Source organism: Lacerta agilis, chromosome 10 (genome assembly GCF_009819535.1).
Source record: "Lacerta agilis isolate rLacAgi1 chromosome 10, rLacAgi1.pri, whole genome shotgun sequence".
Taxonomy (NCBI): domain Eukaryota; kingdom Metazoa; phylum Chordata; class Lepidosauria; order Squamata; family Lacertidae; genus Lacerta; species Lacerta agilis.
Window position 1 is genome coordinate 63,651,037 of NC_046321.1, and position 13,201 is coordinate 63,664,237.

The 13,201-nt window shown below is 43.7% G+C and overlaps 1 protein-coding gene across 1 annotated transcript in view; it reads left to right on the forward strand.

Annotated features, from left to right (window-relative positions):
* Positions 1-13,201, forward strand: part of ATXN7L1 (ataxin 7 like 1) — a 91,781-nt gene that overhangs the window by 7,899 nt on the left and 70,681 nt on the right. The window lies entirely within an intron of this gene.

The window sequence follows — 13,201 nt, forward strand, 5'->3', positions numbered from 1 at the left end:
ATTATAAAATAAAACATGCAAAAGAAAGATTATTATAGCACCTTGTAAGAGACTAGAACACTGATCTCCCGTGCAACAAATGCAAACTATAGATTACTCTGTAGTGACTCATTAAAATTTGGCATGTTAAAACTCAGGCCTCCCTATTACTTACTGTGTTCAGTATGCATCTGTTGAGATAGATGTTGCATAGTTGGCCAGTGGGCAAGATAAAGGAAGACAGAGTGCAGATGCTCTTTCCTAGGCCTTTGGTTGAAATTTCCATTCAGCAATGAAGGATGTGGGAGAGAGAATGGATGAATCCTCGTGCTTGCAGTAAAAAATTCTTATGCTTGAAGTTAGAACCCTGAAAATTTCCAGAGAACAAAGAGATATCCAGGACATGTCGAGCCTTTTAGGCACTTCTGTCTTACATTGTTAACTTTGAACAAAACAAATTAGACTCTCACATAAACAGCTAGCGTATCTTAACTCTCCTGTGCCATTTCTGCAGAATTACCCATGGGTTCCCTCCCCACCCTAACTGAAGAACATGTGGCTTGTTCGGCAGGCTTGAAACTTGTCCTTCTGAATGTGAAATTGTATTATGGGAAACCTGCGGCCCTCCAAATGTTGCGTCCCAAACTCACATCACCCCCAGCCAGCATGGCCGATCGATTGGGATCATGGGAGTTGTAGTCCAGCAGTGTCTGGAGGACCACAGGTTCACTATTGCTTATGGAAGACAAATGTGGAGAAATTCCATCAAATACAAATTCCGTCTGTACTAATTAAACCATTAGGGTTCTCGTTGTTGTTGTTGTTGTTGTTGTTGTTGTTGTTGTTAGTGAAGCCTAACATTTAGGTATGAAGGCACACTATTCGGAAGTTAGTGATAGATGGAGGAAAATATTTTTAAGGTTCCATACTCATTGAACACTTTGGTTCAGCTCACAAGCTTTTACTTTGTCCATCTTGAGCAAAACTTTAATAAGACAGAATATGTTGGATTCCTTTTACAGCGAGAAAATTCAGCTTATCTTTGTACGTTGCTGCCTTCCAGTGGAACTTACTTTAATTTGGTCTTTTATTAGACAAAATTCATTCTAGGTCTCATTTAGCTGGCGTATGATTGTTTTACCTGTAAGGTTGATGATCACATAGTTGGAAATAGATTTCAGTGGAAAGACACAAAGCGTGATGAAGCATTGCCCAATTGCCACAGAATAGCCTATCGGTTACTAAATGATTAGTACAATACACTGTACAACTCTGAAAGTAAAGTCTGAAATATTGCATGTGGCTACTGTTGGTTACTGCTATTCCTCACAGCTTATACAGGTGTATGGGGTGTTAGGAGAGGGGTAGTACCTCTGGTAGAGGGCAGGTTGTGCTTCTTCTGGGGTATTTCATCCACCTTTGTTTCCTACCCTGCACTCAGCTCTCACCTGTAGCTCCTAGAAGCTCAGCATGCGACAGCATTGTACCCCGGGAACGGCTTCTACTGGCTGGATAAACCAGATGAGGCTAACCGATAGATCTCAAACCCTTGAGTTAGGGATTTGCCCTGCATGCAAAGTCACACTCCGGTGGATCGCTTGGACGAGACCAATAGTGGGTCCAACGGTCAAGGGGCCAGATTCTGTACGTGATGTAGCAGGAAGTGAGGGGCAGATGAGGCTTAGCCCATCTAGGAAAAGGAATGACCTCTGGGAATGCAACACATTCACTCTTGATTCTCCTGTTCAAATTATACGATGGGTGATGCCATGTCCAAATATGCTGCTTATGACCCAACTATGTATATCATGGCCTGACGTAATATCCCTGCGTGGATACATTAATTTCACGAGCCTTTTCTTTCCCGCTTTGGTTCACAGTGGAGGCAGGAAATGGATAATTAATTTGACCATATCTTTAATACAGAAGCTTGGGTATCAGCATGACACGAACTTTTTCTTCCCTTTGTACCGTTTGCATAAGCTTTACCCATATGTTTATCAGGCTGCCTCTGGCATAGCTCTCCGTGGCATAGACTGCTCTGGAACCTTGCTTTTTCAGTTACGTCTTATGTGGGCTTCCAGTAGCGTTTACTTATCACACGCACCTTGTTCTAGACCTATCTGCATGGCTGCTTTTGCCTGCCTAGGCAACTAGGTGTAGCAATGGTAGTTGCTGTTTTTGTATGTGCTCTGGAAGTTCCAGCTGTTACAGTGACGAGACTGCTGGCAGTGTATGTACAGACGACTGACGGCATGTGGCACTTCTGCTAGAACATCTACATTGGCTGCCCATATGCTGCCAGGCCAGTTTCAGGTTATTCCCCATCTTACAGAGCCCCAACTAGCTTCAGCCGGAAGTTGGGCATTAACCTTTTAGCAGAGATTCAGCAGGCATCCTTGCTTTTCACTTCCAGGCATCTCTTGAATAGGTTTCTGTGACGATAGGCCTTTGCAGTGGTTTAATTAGCCAGTCGCTTTAATTCGCATTGTTCTTAACACTGTTTTATGTTTTATCGTTGTTCCCACCTCCAATATCTTACAGCATGGTGGCACAGAAATACTTTTATAAATAGATAAGTATATATGGCACTTCACAAGAAGAAGTTGACAGGTTTATACTCTTAAGGGGCCTGCAATCTGACACAAAGAAAACAGAGGGGGGGGGCGTATCGATAATATGGGATGAACTTTGGTTTTGCATGTTTCATATTTTTTACAGTAGGGTTTTGAAACAAGCGGCATAAGTTGAGTTTGAAGTAAGTAAGGGTGAGGTCTTACAGGGGGTATCGAAGTTGGTTCCAGGGTGTAAGCGTAGGAAGAGAGAAAGGCAAGAGTCTGCATCAGCTGCTTGCAGAGTGGTGGACTGAATATAAAATAGCATAACCGTTTCAGGCCTCTGGAATGAGATAGTGTATTGTGTTCTACAGTTATCCCCTGGTACTTGTCTGGCTTGGATGCTGCTGGTTGTTTAGGGATCCTGAAATCACACCGTACCTTGGTGTTTGACTCGCTTTGTTGTGGTGCAGAGGTGGCCTGGTGTCTATTATACTTTTTGCCCAGAAAAAAAAATTACACACATACCCCTTACAGAAAGTACTTAAGGCTCATTTTTCTCAGCGCAGCTGTCATGTGAACCAGCTCCTAGAATGTTTTGTTTCATGTTCCCACCAAAAAACTCTTGGCAACAGCTTGGCAGCAGCATGAAACCAAACTGTGTGGTAGGAGGACATCACTGTGGCAAGCTCACTGCTTGGAGCAACTGTGGCACACAGAGGTTTCCTCAATGCAGTCCTCACATGGCAGCTTTATCTTGTAAAGCAGCCATAGCAGGCACGATTATTTTCATTTGTTTTAGCTATAATTGCATGGAAGGCTGCAGCACATAGGTTAAGTTTTAGTTTCTCTTTTCAGGTGGTTGCCTGAGGCAGAAAATTTGGAAATGTACAGTGGTACCTCTGGTTACGAACTTAATTCGTTCTGGAGGTCCATTCTTAACCTGAAACCGTTCTTAACCTGAGGTACCACTTTAGCTAATGGGGCCTCCCACTGCCGGTGCGCAATTTCTGTTCTCATCCTGGGGCAAAGTTCTTAACCCGAGGTACTACTTCCGGGTTAGCGGAGTCTGTAACCCAAAGTGTTTGTAACCTGAGGTGTTTGTAACCTGAGGTACCACTGTATTTGTGTTTGTCAGATGAACTAAATTGGTAATGCTGATAGGGTAGCAGCTTAATTAGTAGAATAATAGAATTGTAGCGTTGGAAGGGACCTGAGGGTCCTCTAGTCCAACCCCCTACTATGAAGAAATCTTAACCAAAGCATCTGTGACAGATAGCCATCCGACCTCTGCTTAAAAAGCAATGAAAGAGAGTTTACCACCTTCTGATGGCCTGTTTCAGTGTTGGAACGGGTATTACTATTAGAAAGTTCTTCCCCATGTTTAGTCGGAATCTCCTTTCTTGTAGCTTGAATCCATTGAATCCATTAACCCTACCCTCCAGAGCAGGAGAAAACAAGCTTGCTCTATCTTCCATGTGATAGCCCTTTAAATATTTGACCATCATATCCCCTCCCAGTCTCCTCTTTACCAGGCTAAACATACCCAGCTCCCTCAACTGTTCCTCATAAGGCTTTGTTTCCACACTCTTGATCACCTTGGTCACCCTCCACCGCACATGTTCCAACCAAATTCAGTGAGGCTTACTTGCAGGAGGGGTTAGGATTGCACATCTGAGCAGCTATGGTTAGAAATTAGGTAGGCATGGATTTCGTAGGGCTGTTGATGTTCCAGTCCCACCTCTGCCACAGTTTCAATGGAAGGACTTGAGCAAGTTACAGCCGTACCTTGGTTTCAGAACAGCTTAGTTCTCGAACGTTTTGGCTCCCGGAGATCACAAACCCGGAAGTGACTTTTCCAGTTTGCCAACTATTTTTGGAAGCTGAACGTCCAACGGGGCTCCCAGCGGCTTCCGATTGGCTGCAGAAGCTTCCTGCAGCCAATCAGAAGTCGCGCTTTGGTTTTCGAACATTTTGGAAGTCGAACGGATTCTGTCTGACTTCCAAGGTACGACTGTATTCCATTGCAAATCAGTAAAATGGTGCCAAATCAGGTGTGTGTGTGTGTGTCTCTCGCAGACACTTCACTATTTCAGCTATAAAGCACAGTATTAAATGTTAACCCTTGCTCTGAAGCAAAACCAGAGAGCATATGTTGATTCATGCATCTGCTTTGGCCCATATCAACCTAAGGCTGCAATCCTATGCACACTTATCTGGGATATGTCCCGTTAAACTCAGTGGCGCTTTCTTCTGTAAGACAGTAAATAAGTACTTTGCAGAGTTAAAACCGTAATAGTAACTTTTGAACATTTCTGTCTGTCACTTCATAACTTCTTTGGAAAGAAAATAGTAAAAATTCCAATAAAGCCAAAGTCTTAACAACCACTGCCATCATGCTTTTCGGAGATAATATGAGGACAAGTCAACTACTAATCCAGAACAAAATGATCTCCACGTTCCTCAACAGATTGCCAGTTTTGATGTAGCTGAAAAACGCTGCCTGTTTCTTATGGCTTTGTAATATCCCAAACTGAAAACATTCGCTTTACTCTTGCCTAAGCAGCTAAACACTAATGAATAACACTTGCACTAATAGTTCTAAGATTTATGTAAATCGCCATGGTCTCCCTTAACTGAGGGATTCCATTCTGTGTCACAGGAAGCCTATTTTTTCCAGTCTTAGTTGCTTGGTTGGAGTTGTTATTGACACAACTGTGGCAGCTGGAGATGATGGGGGGTAGTTGATACATCTGGAAGGGACCAGGTTGATGGAGGCTGGTGTGGCAGCCTCCCACTTGTGTTCATTTCATGAATTGGTGCTTCTGAGATAACACCTTACATGGTTTCTCATATTTTGCTTTCTTGCGAGGATTCTGATGGATGTGCATTTAAGCCTTGAAACTGCACCACAACCCTTGCTGTGTTGCTTCTTCACTTTGGTTATAGATTGTGTCGCACTGCATTTTACAGAAACTGTAAAAAGATGCCAAGTACTGAGAATCTGATTTATAATAACTGGTTCCTTGTTATATTTTCATGGTGACTCTAGCAGAGGAATGATGTACGTACACCGACTTTCTTCCACGATCTCTCTCCCTTCAAAACTTTGAGGGAGGGATGCAACTTGGGTTATAGTGAGAGTGTCGGCATACAGTGGGTTAACAGGTTCCCCTTTGTCTGGCAAAGAGGACTCTGGTGTTACAAAAGATGAGTGCCCCAGGGAAAGTATTGCTTCTTACCACTGCTGTGAGGGGAGAATTGGCCATGCCACTAGAAAGAATGTTTTTGTTTGTTTTATTCTTTCGAGTTTTTTTTTGGGGGGGGGGGGTCACTTTCCATCTCTTTGTGCTTTACTATAAGGTCCTGTTCTACTGAACAGGCTTTGCTGCTGGGACAGAGACAGGAGAACTGCCAGGAGGATATGAGAGCTAATTTATATGAGGGAAACATTTTAAACAATCCTGGTGAAAGATTCCCGGAAAACTCTACAAAATATTGCTTAATTGAAGTTATAGTTTGTGTTTTTGAAGGTAACCTTAATGAGATTTATAAATATAGGCTGAAGTAGACAATACTTAAGACATAACCTGCTGGGTTTTTTTTAAATAAAGTATTAATTGCTCCCTTTTTTTCAAATAAAAAGAACAACTAAAACTTTCTTAAGGCAATTAGAATGTCATGACAATAGAAACAACTGGATAAATGAAAACAGAAAACAATGGGAAAATTTAAAGTGTCTTCCAAGCACAGGAGAATAAGAAGTTTCTGTTTTTATGCACAAATGCAAGTAATGAGATAGACACTAGCCCATGGGTAGGCAAACTAAGGCCCGGGGGCCGGATATGGCCCAATTGCCTTCTAAATCCAGCCCATGGACAGTCCGGGAATCAGCGTGTTTTTACATGAGTAGAATGTGTGCTTTTATTTAAAATGCATCTCTGGGTTATTTGTGGGGCATAGGAATTCGTTCATATTTTTTTTTCAAAATATAGTCCGGCCCCCCACAAGGTCTGAGGGACAGTGGACCGGCCCCCTGCTGAAAACGTTTGCTGAACCCTATCTAGCCATTTGCATGCAGGGACATGCTAATACAGAGCATGTCCTCCAGCCTTGGGTTCTGCTGGTTTTACTTCACTCAGTAACGGGATGTGGAGCAAGGCCTCATCCAGTAACGTGTAAGGAGTGGAAAGGTTGGCATATATGCTCATCCCAGGTCCTTTAGGACTTTCAGCTGAAGTTCCTTCGAAACTCCTCAAATCTGGACCAATATTGGTCCGTGTTGATTTGCCAACCCTGCAGCGGTGGCGGTTCTTGAGGTCTCAAATTTCAGTGGTGCTAAATTTTTTTGCTGCCTGCCTCTCACGCACCATTCTAAATCATATTTGTGGTGTCCTCTGCAGTGCCTGCGAGGCTCTGCACCAGGGGCATCTTACCCAATAGAGGCTAGTGGCGCAGGGTGCCAGGGTGCCAAGTTCTGGAGGGCGCCAGGGAAGAGGCGGAGGCTGGATGCGTCGCCTCCTGGCATCTGCTCACCGCCCTCGCCCGCCTCCGCCATGCCGCGCCAAAACAGTGCCACACCCAGAGTCTCCGCCTGCCATGGCCACCATGGCACGAAGCGGCCAGCTGAGCCGGGAGCCACCTGGCCAGCCTCCGCCTCTTCCCCGCCGGAGAGCTGTCCCTCCAGCCGCTGGCCGCCTCCTCCAGCCCCGCAAAGTTGGGCCAGAGGGATCTTTGCACCACGGCGCCGGATATGCTTAAGACAGCCCTGCTCTAGCACCCAATGCAACGAAACAGTTTACACTCCCCTAAATCTGACTCTGCCTGCGGCCAGTTCCCAGTGTTAAATGCACAGGTGAATTCTGCACTAGCTGCAGCTTCCAGACAGAACAAAGTACAGTAACCAGCTAGATCAGGGGCTCCCAAACTGTGGTCCTTGGGCGAGTTTTATTCAGTTGACCTGTGACATGGGGTTGGTTTGATGGCTGCAGATAGTAGACAGCACATCTTATACGCATTGTAATTCCACAGAATTCAAGGTGTAATTGCTACGACAGGCAGAAAAATCATAAAGTTGTCCACCAAGCCTGTTTTCAAGTGCTTCGTGGTCTTGGTGGGGAAGTAGGAACTGCCGAGCTTCCATAGCCTACTTACTCCTTAGGTCCTTTATTAGTTATGATATAGCCTGAGAATGATTTAACCCCCCCCCCCCCTTTCTTTTAGGAAAGGAATGAATTTTTAAGTCTATTCATTTAATTCTATTCATTTCTGCATTTGTTATCACACTTTCTACAAGGTGCTGTGGAGACAGGTTAATGCTAATAGGTTATAACTACAGCAGCTATTTTACAGGACATAACAGGACTCTTAGTGTCTTATGTTTCTTTCTTCTCTCTCTCTCTCTCTCTCTCTCTGACTGCTGTGTAGAAGAGAACACAAAGCTACTTACTTGCAGCCTGGTATTCTGGGTGTGCTACACCTGTGCACATCTGGTTGCTAGTATTGTTGTTAATTTCATTTCTATAGTGCCCTTCATCCGAAGAACACAGGGTGGTTCGCAGCATAAAAATACAAAATGAGAACACAAAATACATAATAAAACAAAAACAACCAATAACCACCCCCTCCCATAAGCACATTTAAAAGGCCATAGAATGTAATAACCCAAAGGCCTGGTTTTAGAAAAATGTTTTCGCTTGGCCCCTAAAGAGATGTAAGGAAGATGCCACATGAGCCTCCTTGGGGAAGAGCATTCCACAAATGGGGAGCCACCGTAGAGGAAAGGCCCCGTTCTCGTGTTGCCACCCTTCGGACCGCTCGTAGGAGAGACACACAAAGAAGGGTCTCAGATGATGATTACAGGTTGGTGGCAGGCTAAGTGGTTGCTTGACCTCAACCCGATTATGGATTCTCAAAAGATATGGCATTTATCTTAGGGGAGCTGGCGTAATTGCCTATATTAAAACAAAAGATTGAAACTGAATACCGGCCAACAATAATGGACATGGATGTAACATTACATCAGTCTGCAGCAGAGGAGGGAAGAGATGGGATGCAGGGCCACTCCATCAGAACAGCTGGGAGGCCAGCATCTTTTGGTTCCTCCTCTCCTTGAATCTTTCCATCCAGGCTGGTAATCTGAACAACTTGCAGTTAAGAACTGGAACCTGAGTTTTTCCTAGCTCAGTTGGTTAGAGCGTGGTGCTGATAACGCCAGGGTTGCAGGTTCGATCCCCATAAGGGACAGCTGTATATTCCTGCATTGCAGGGGGTTGGACTAGATCATCCCTGATGACTGGTCCTGTTAGCTAGGGATGATGGGAGCTGTAATCCCAAAACAGCTGGAGGGCCAAGTTCGGCCATCCCTGGACTAGATGACCTCAGGGTCTCTCCCAACTCTTAATGATCCGTGTTTCTTTTGCCATGTCTTTTTAGAGTGTAAGCCTGAGGATGGGGACTTCTTTCTTTCTTTCTTTCTTTCTTTCTTTCTTTCTTTCTTTCTTTCTTTCTTTCTTTCTTGTAAGCCACGCTGGGAACCTTTGCGGATGAGAAGGATAAAACATTATTTTAAACTACTGTAAATGTATTTCTCCTTTGGACTGTTCCAGAGGCCATTCCTGCACCACTAGAACTTGTTATTTAGTTACAGGTAGGTAGCCGTGTTGGTGTGCCATAGTCAAAACAAAATAAAAAAATTCAAAAATTCCTTCCAGTAGCACCTTAGAGACCAACTAAGTTTGTTCTTGATTCTTGATATGAGCTTTCGTGTGCATGAGTGTGCATGCAGATGAAAGCTCATACCAAGAACAGACTTAGTTGGTCTCTATGGTGCTACTGGAAGGAATTTTTGAATTTTTATTTTGTTATTTAGTGTGTGTGCTGTACATTTACATTAGCTTACTTGTCTGTTAGTTTCCTAAACTTCAGAAGGGCCATAGCTCGGTGGTATCGCATCTGTTCTACATGCAGAAGGTTCCAGGTTCGAACCCTGGGAGTGCCGCTGCTTTAGGGTTGCCATACGTCCAGATTTTCCCGGACATGTCCAGGATTTAAACAACGAAAATACCGTCCAGGGGGGAATGTTTTTAAAAGGCCAAAATATCCGGAGCTTTGGGAGTGCAAAAAGCTGTACCCTGGAAGCTGCACTCAGGTGCTGCAAGTGGGTGGCTCTCAGCAGCCTCTGTTCCCCCCCCTTCTCATTCTCTTTCTCTTTGTGCTATCTGGAACATGCAAGAAGCCATGCGGGCATGGCTTCCTGCGAGTAAACCAAATATCTCTAAAAGGAGATTCACAGCCTGCATCTTTGCTATTCAAAGATTGCATTATCCTTTTTTGTAAGAAAACTTCGATACCTTTCTTTTTAAGTTTTTGGAACCCTTTTTTCATCTTTATCTACTACCAAGTGTCTGTGATTTATTCTACCCTAAGTATTTTCATGGGGAGTATTTGCTTAAAGTGGATTTTTGTGGATGGGGCCAGATACAAAATCTAACCAAATTTAAATGTGCTCAAAGCAATTGCGGTTGTGTTAACTCTGCTACAAGAGAGCAAGAAACCTCTCTTCCAAACCTCTTTTCTCCAACAATTACCATGTGATGTTAATCCATTTTGAAAATTTGCTTGCTCATCATGTTATGGTGCTGACTACCTTTGAGTATTATAGAAAATCACAGTATATTATAGCATGAAGTATGTAGTCCTTTTGCTCCTAAATAACTAGTTTTGCTAATGTTTTCAATTCTTACATATTCTTTGACCAAGTTCTTGCTGGTGTAGCAAATTTGGGTCTTTATGAGAAACACTTTAGACAGTAAGTGGGGGCTCATTTGTTGGTATGTTGCCTCATGAAAAAAAAGCTTACACATAAAGAACCAGTAAGTTAAGCAGAATGTTTCCCCTTGACGTTCTAGTTTTCCAACTGCAGAGATTCTTATTTATTGTATTTTTTGGAATGGGGAAGCGTTCAGTTTATGTGAGCCCAATTGCAGCCTGAAGTTGTTACAGACCACAACGAGGTTACTGTCATGGTGGGAAGCTAAGACTTTTAGTGATGTGCCAAAATAAAATAATTAAAAAAACACTGTGGTACCTCAGGTTAAGAACTTAATTCGTTCTGGAGGTCCGTTCTTAACCTGAAAAACTGTTCTTAACCTGAGGTACCACTTTAGCTAATGGGGCCTCCCGCTGCTACCGCGGCACGTTTTCTGTTCTCATCCTGAAGCAAAGTTCTTGACCCGAGGTACTATTTCTGGGTTAGCGGAGTCTGTAACCTGAAGCGTCCGTAACTTGAAATGTCTATAACCCACGGTACCACTGTAGACAGTTAATTTTCCTGACACCTTAATTATTAAACCTTGATAGGTCCTCTTCTCTTTTAATTATTTGAGGCTACTAAAGCAATCTTTTTAATAATAATAATAATATAAATAATAATAATAATAATAATTTTTATTAAAGGTTTTCTTGGTTACGGTGTCTCTAATTGCTCACCAAAGGTAGCTAATGGTTCTTTCAATAGCACCACTTCTGTGCAGAAAGGTTTCTGCTGTTGTGCACCAGTAGTTTATGTACAGGGTGAGCAAATTGTTAACTTTGAGGGTGGTCACCTGGCTTCAGTGTGCTCTGATAAAAGAGAGTTTTCCAAAAAAAAAAGCCCCCCTTCAAGGTTTGCTGGATATTTTGCTATAAATGCCAGCAAGCTGGAGCAGGAGAATAGAGGGTTTAAAAACAAAACTTGAAGGTGTTCTCCCCACTTCCCTGGCATTGCTTCCCTCTCATTACTCTCTAACAGAGAGAGTGAGCCTTCTTGCATGTGATACCTGTATCAGAGTTCATATGGATTGTAAGGGGGTAACTACAATCTGCTTATGGGTATTAAATGGTGTGAGCGAGGATCCTTTCTAGGTCTGCAAGGCTGTGGATATCCATCATGGATTGTTCGTTTTTGTTTTCAAGAAGGGTTCTTTTGGGGACTGTGGGGCAGATAGGAGAAAGTTTGTGCTTCTCTAGTCTTCTTCTTCTTCTTTGCCGATCTCTCGTAGCCGAGTAAGATTGTCTTCCATAAACACGGTTTTAACAATGAGTCCGTAAGTGACCGCGGAGGCCAATTCTGGATCCACACGTCCTTCCACAGTGGGGACATTGGTTTCCGGGCGGGAGTTGATCACGGTGTGGATTTGCCAAGCGTGCCTTCCTCTTAGCACGTTTCTCCCTTGCGTCCTGAGTTCGAGTGTCTTCAAAACCCATGACACCTTTGGTAAAGGCTGTTCTCCAACTGGAGTGCTCGCAGGCCAGTGTTTCCCAGTTGTCGGTGTTTATACTACATTTTTTTAGATTTGCATTGAGACAGTCTTTAAACCTCTTTCGTTGACCACACCAGCATTACGCTTTCCATTTTTAAGTTCGGAATAGAGTAGTTGCTTTGGAAGACGATAATCGGGCATCCGCACAACATTACGTCTCTCTTAAAGCTGGGGGGGGGGGGAGCTACAGAAGCTGTTACTGTGGTACCGCTGTTTACAAACTTAATTCTTTCCGGAGATCCATTCTTAACCCGAAACTGTTCTTAACCTGAGGTACCACTTTAGCTAATGGGGCCTCCAGCTGCCGCCATGCCGCCAGCACACAATTTCTGTTCTCATCCTGAGGTAAAGTTCTTAACCCGAGGTACTACTTCCGGGTTAGCGGAGTCTGTAACCTGAAGTGTTTGTAACCCGAGGTACGGCTGTGTTTCAATTTACTCTATGTTTCCCTCCCCCAAGTGAATTGTTCCTGTTGGTAAAGCCTTCCTCTCAACTTGAACATGTATGTGCTTCCTCAAGCCATTTGCAAAAAAAAAAGTGATGGCCAAACTTTGCCCGCCAGCTGTTCTGGGACTACAACTCCCATCATCCCTAGCTAACAGGACCAGTGGTCAGGGATGATGGGAACTGTAGTCCCAAAACAGCTGGAGGGCCAAGTTTGGCATAAAAGAAGCTGTGCACCGCAGAATGCATTTTCCTGCTGGCTCACAGTGGATGGGGCAAAAGCATTTGAGTTGGTTCACCTCTGTAAATCTTACAGAAGAGGATTTTTGGCTGTGTAGTGCAGATTCATAGAATTTTAGAGTTGGAAGGGACCCAAGAATCATCTAGTCCAACCTCCTGCCATGTTGGAATCTCAGCTAAAGCATCCATGACAGGTGACCTTCCAACCTCTGCTTTAAAACCTCCAAGGAAGGAGAGTCCACCACCTCTTGTGGGAGTCTGTTCCACTGCTGAACAGCTCTTACTGTCAGAAAGTTTTTCCGACTGTTTAGTTGGAATCTTCTTTCTTGCAGCTTGAGGCCATTGCCTCGAGTCCTACCCTCCAGAGAAAACAAGCTTGTTCCCTCTTCCATGCATTGAAATTTCTTACTTTCACATTCTGGTGAACATAGGTATTTCAGACAGACAGACAGACAGACAGACAGACAGACAGAGAGTTTCCCCCACCCCTTGTTAAGTTGCCTTTGGTCATGTGATACTGCAAATAAGGTAAAAGAGAATACCTTCTTCAGCTAATGTTGCATTTCTTCTGCAGCAGTGTTTGTGCTTTTTATAAACCCTCCAATAGTTATAAGGAGTCCTTTACTAATACGATATGGAATCAAAGAGTTAAGTCATAACAATGTAAAATTTAGGCAAATG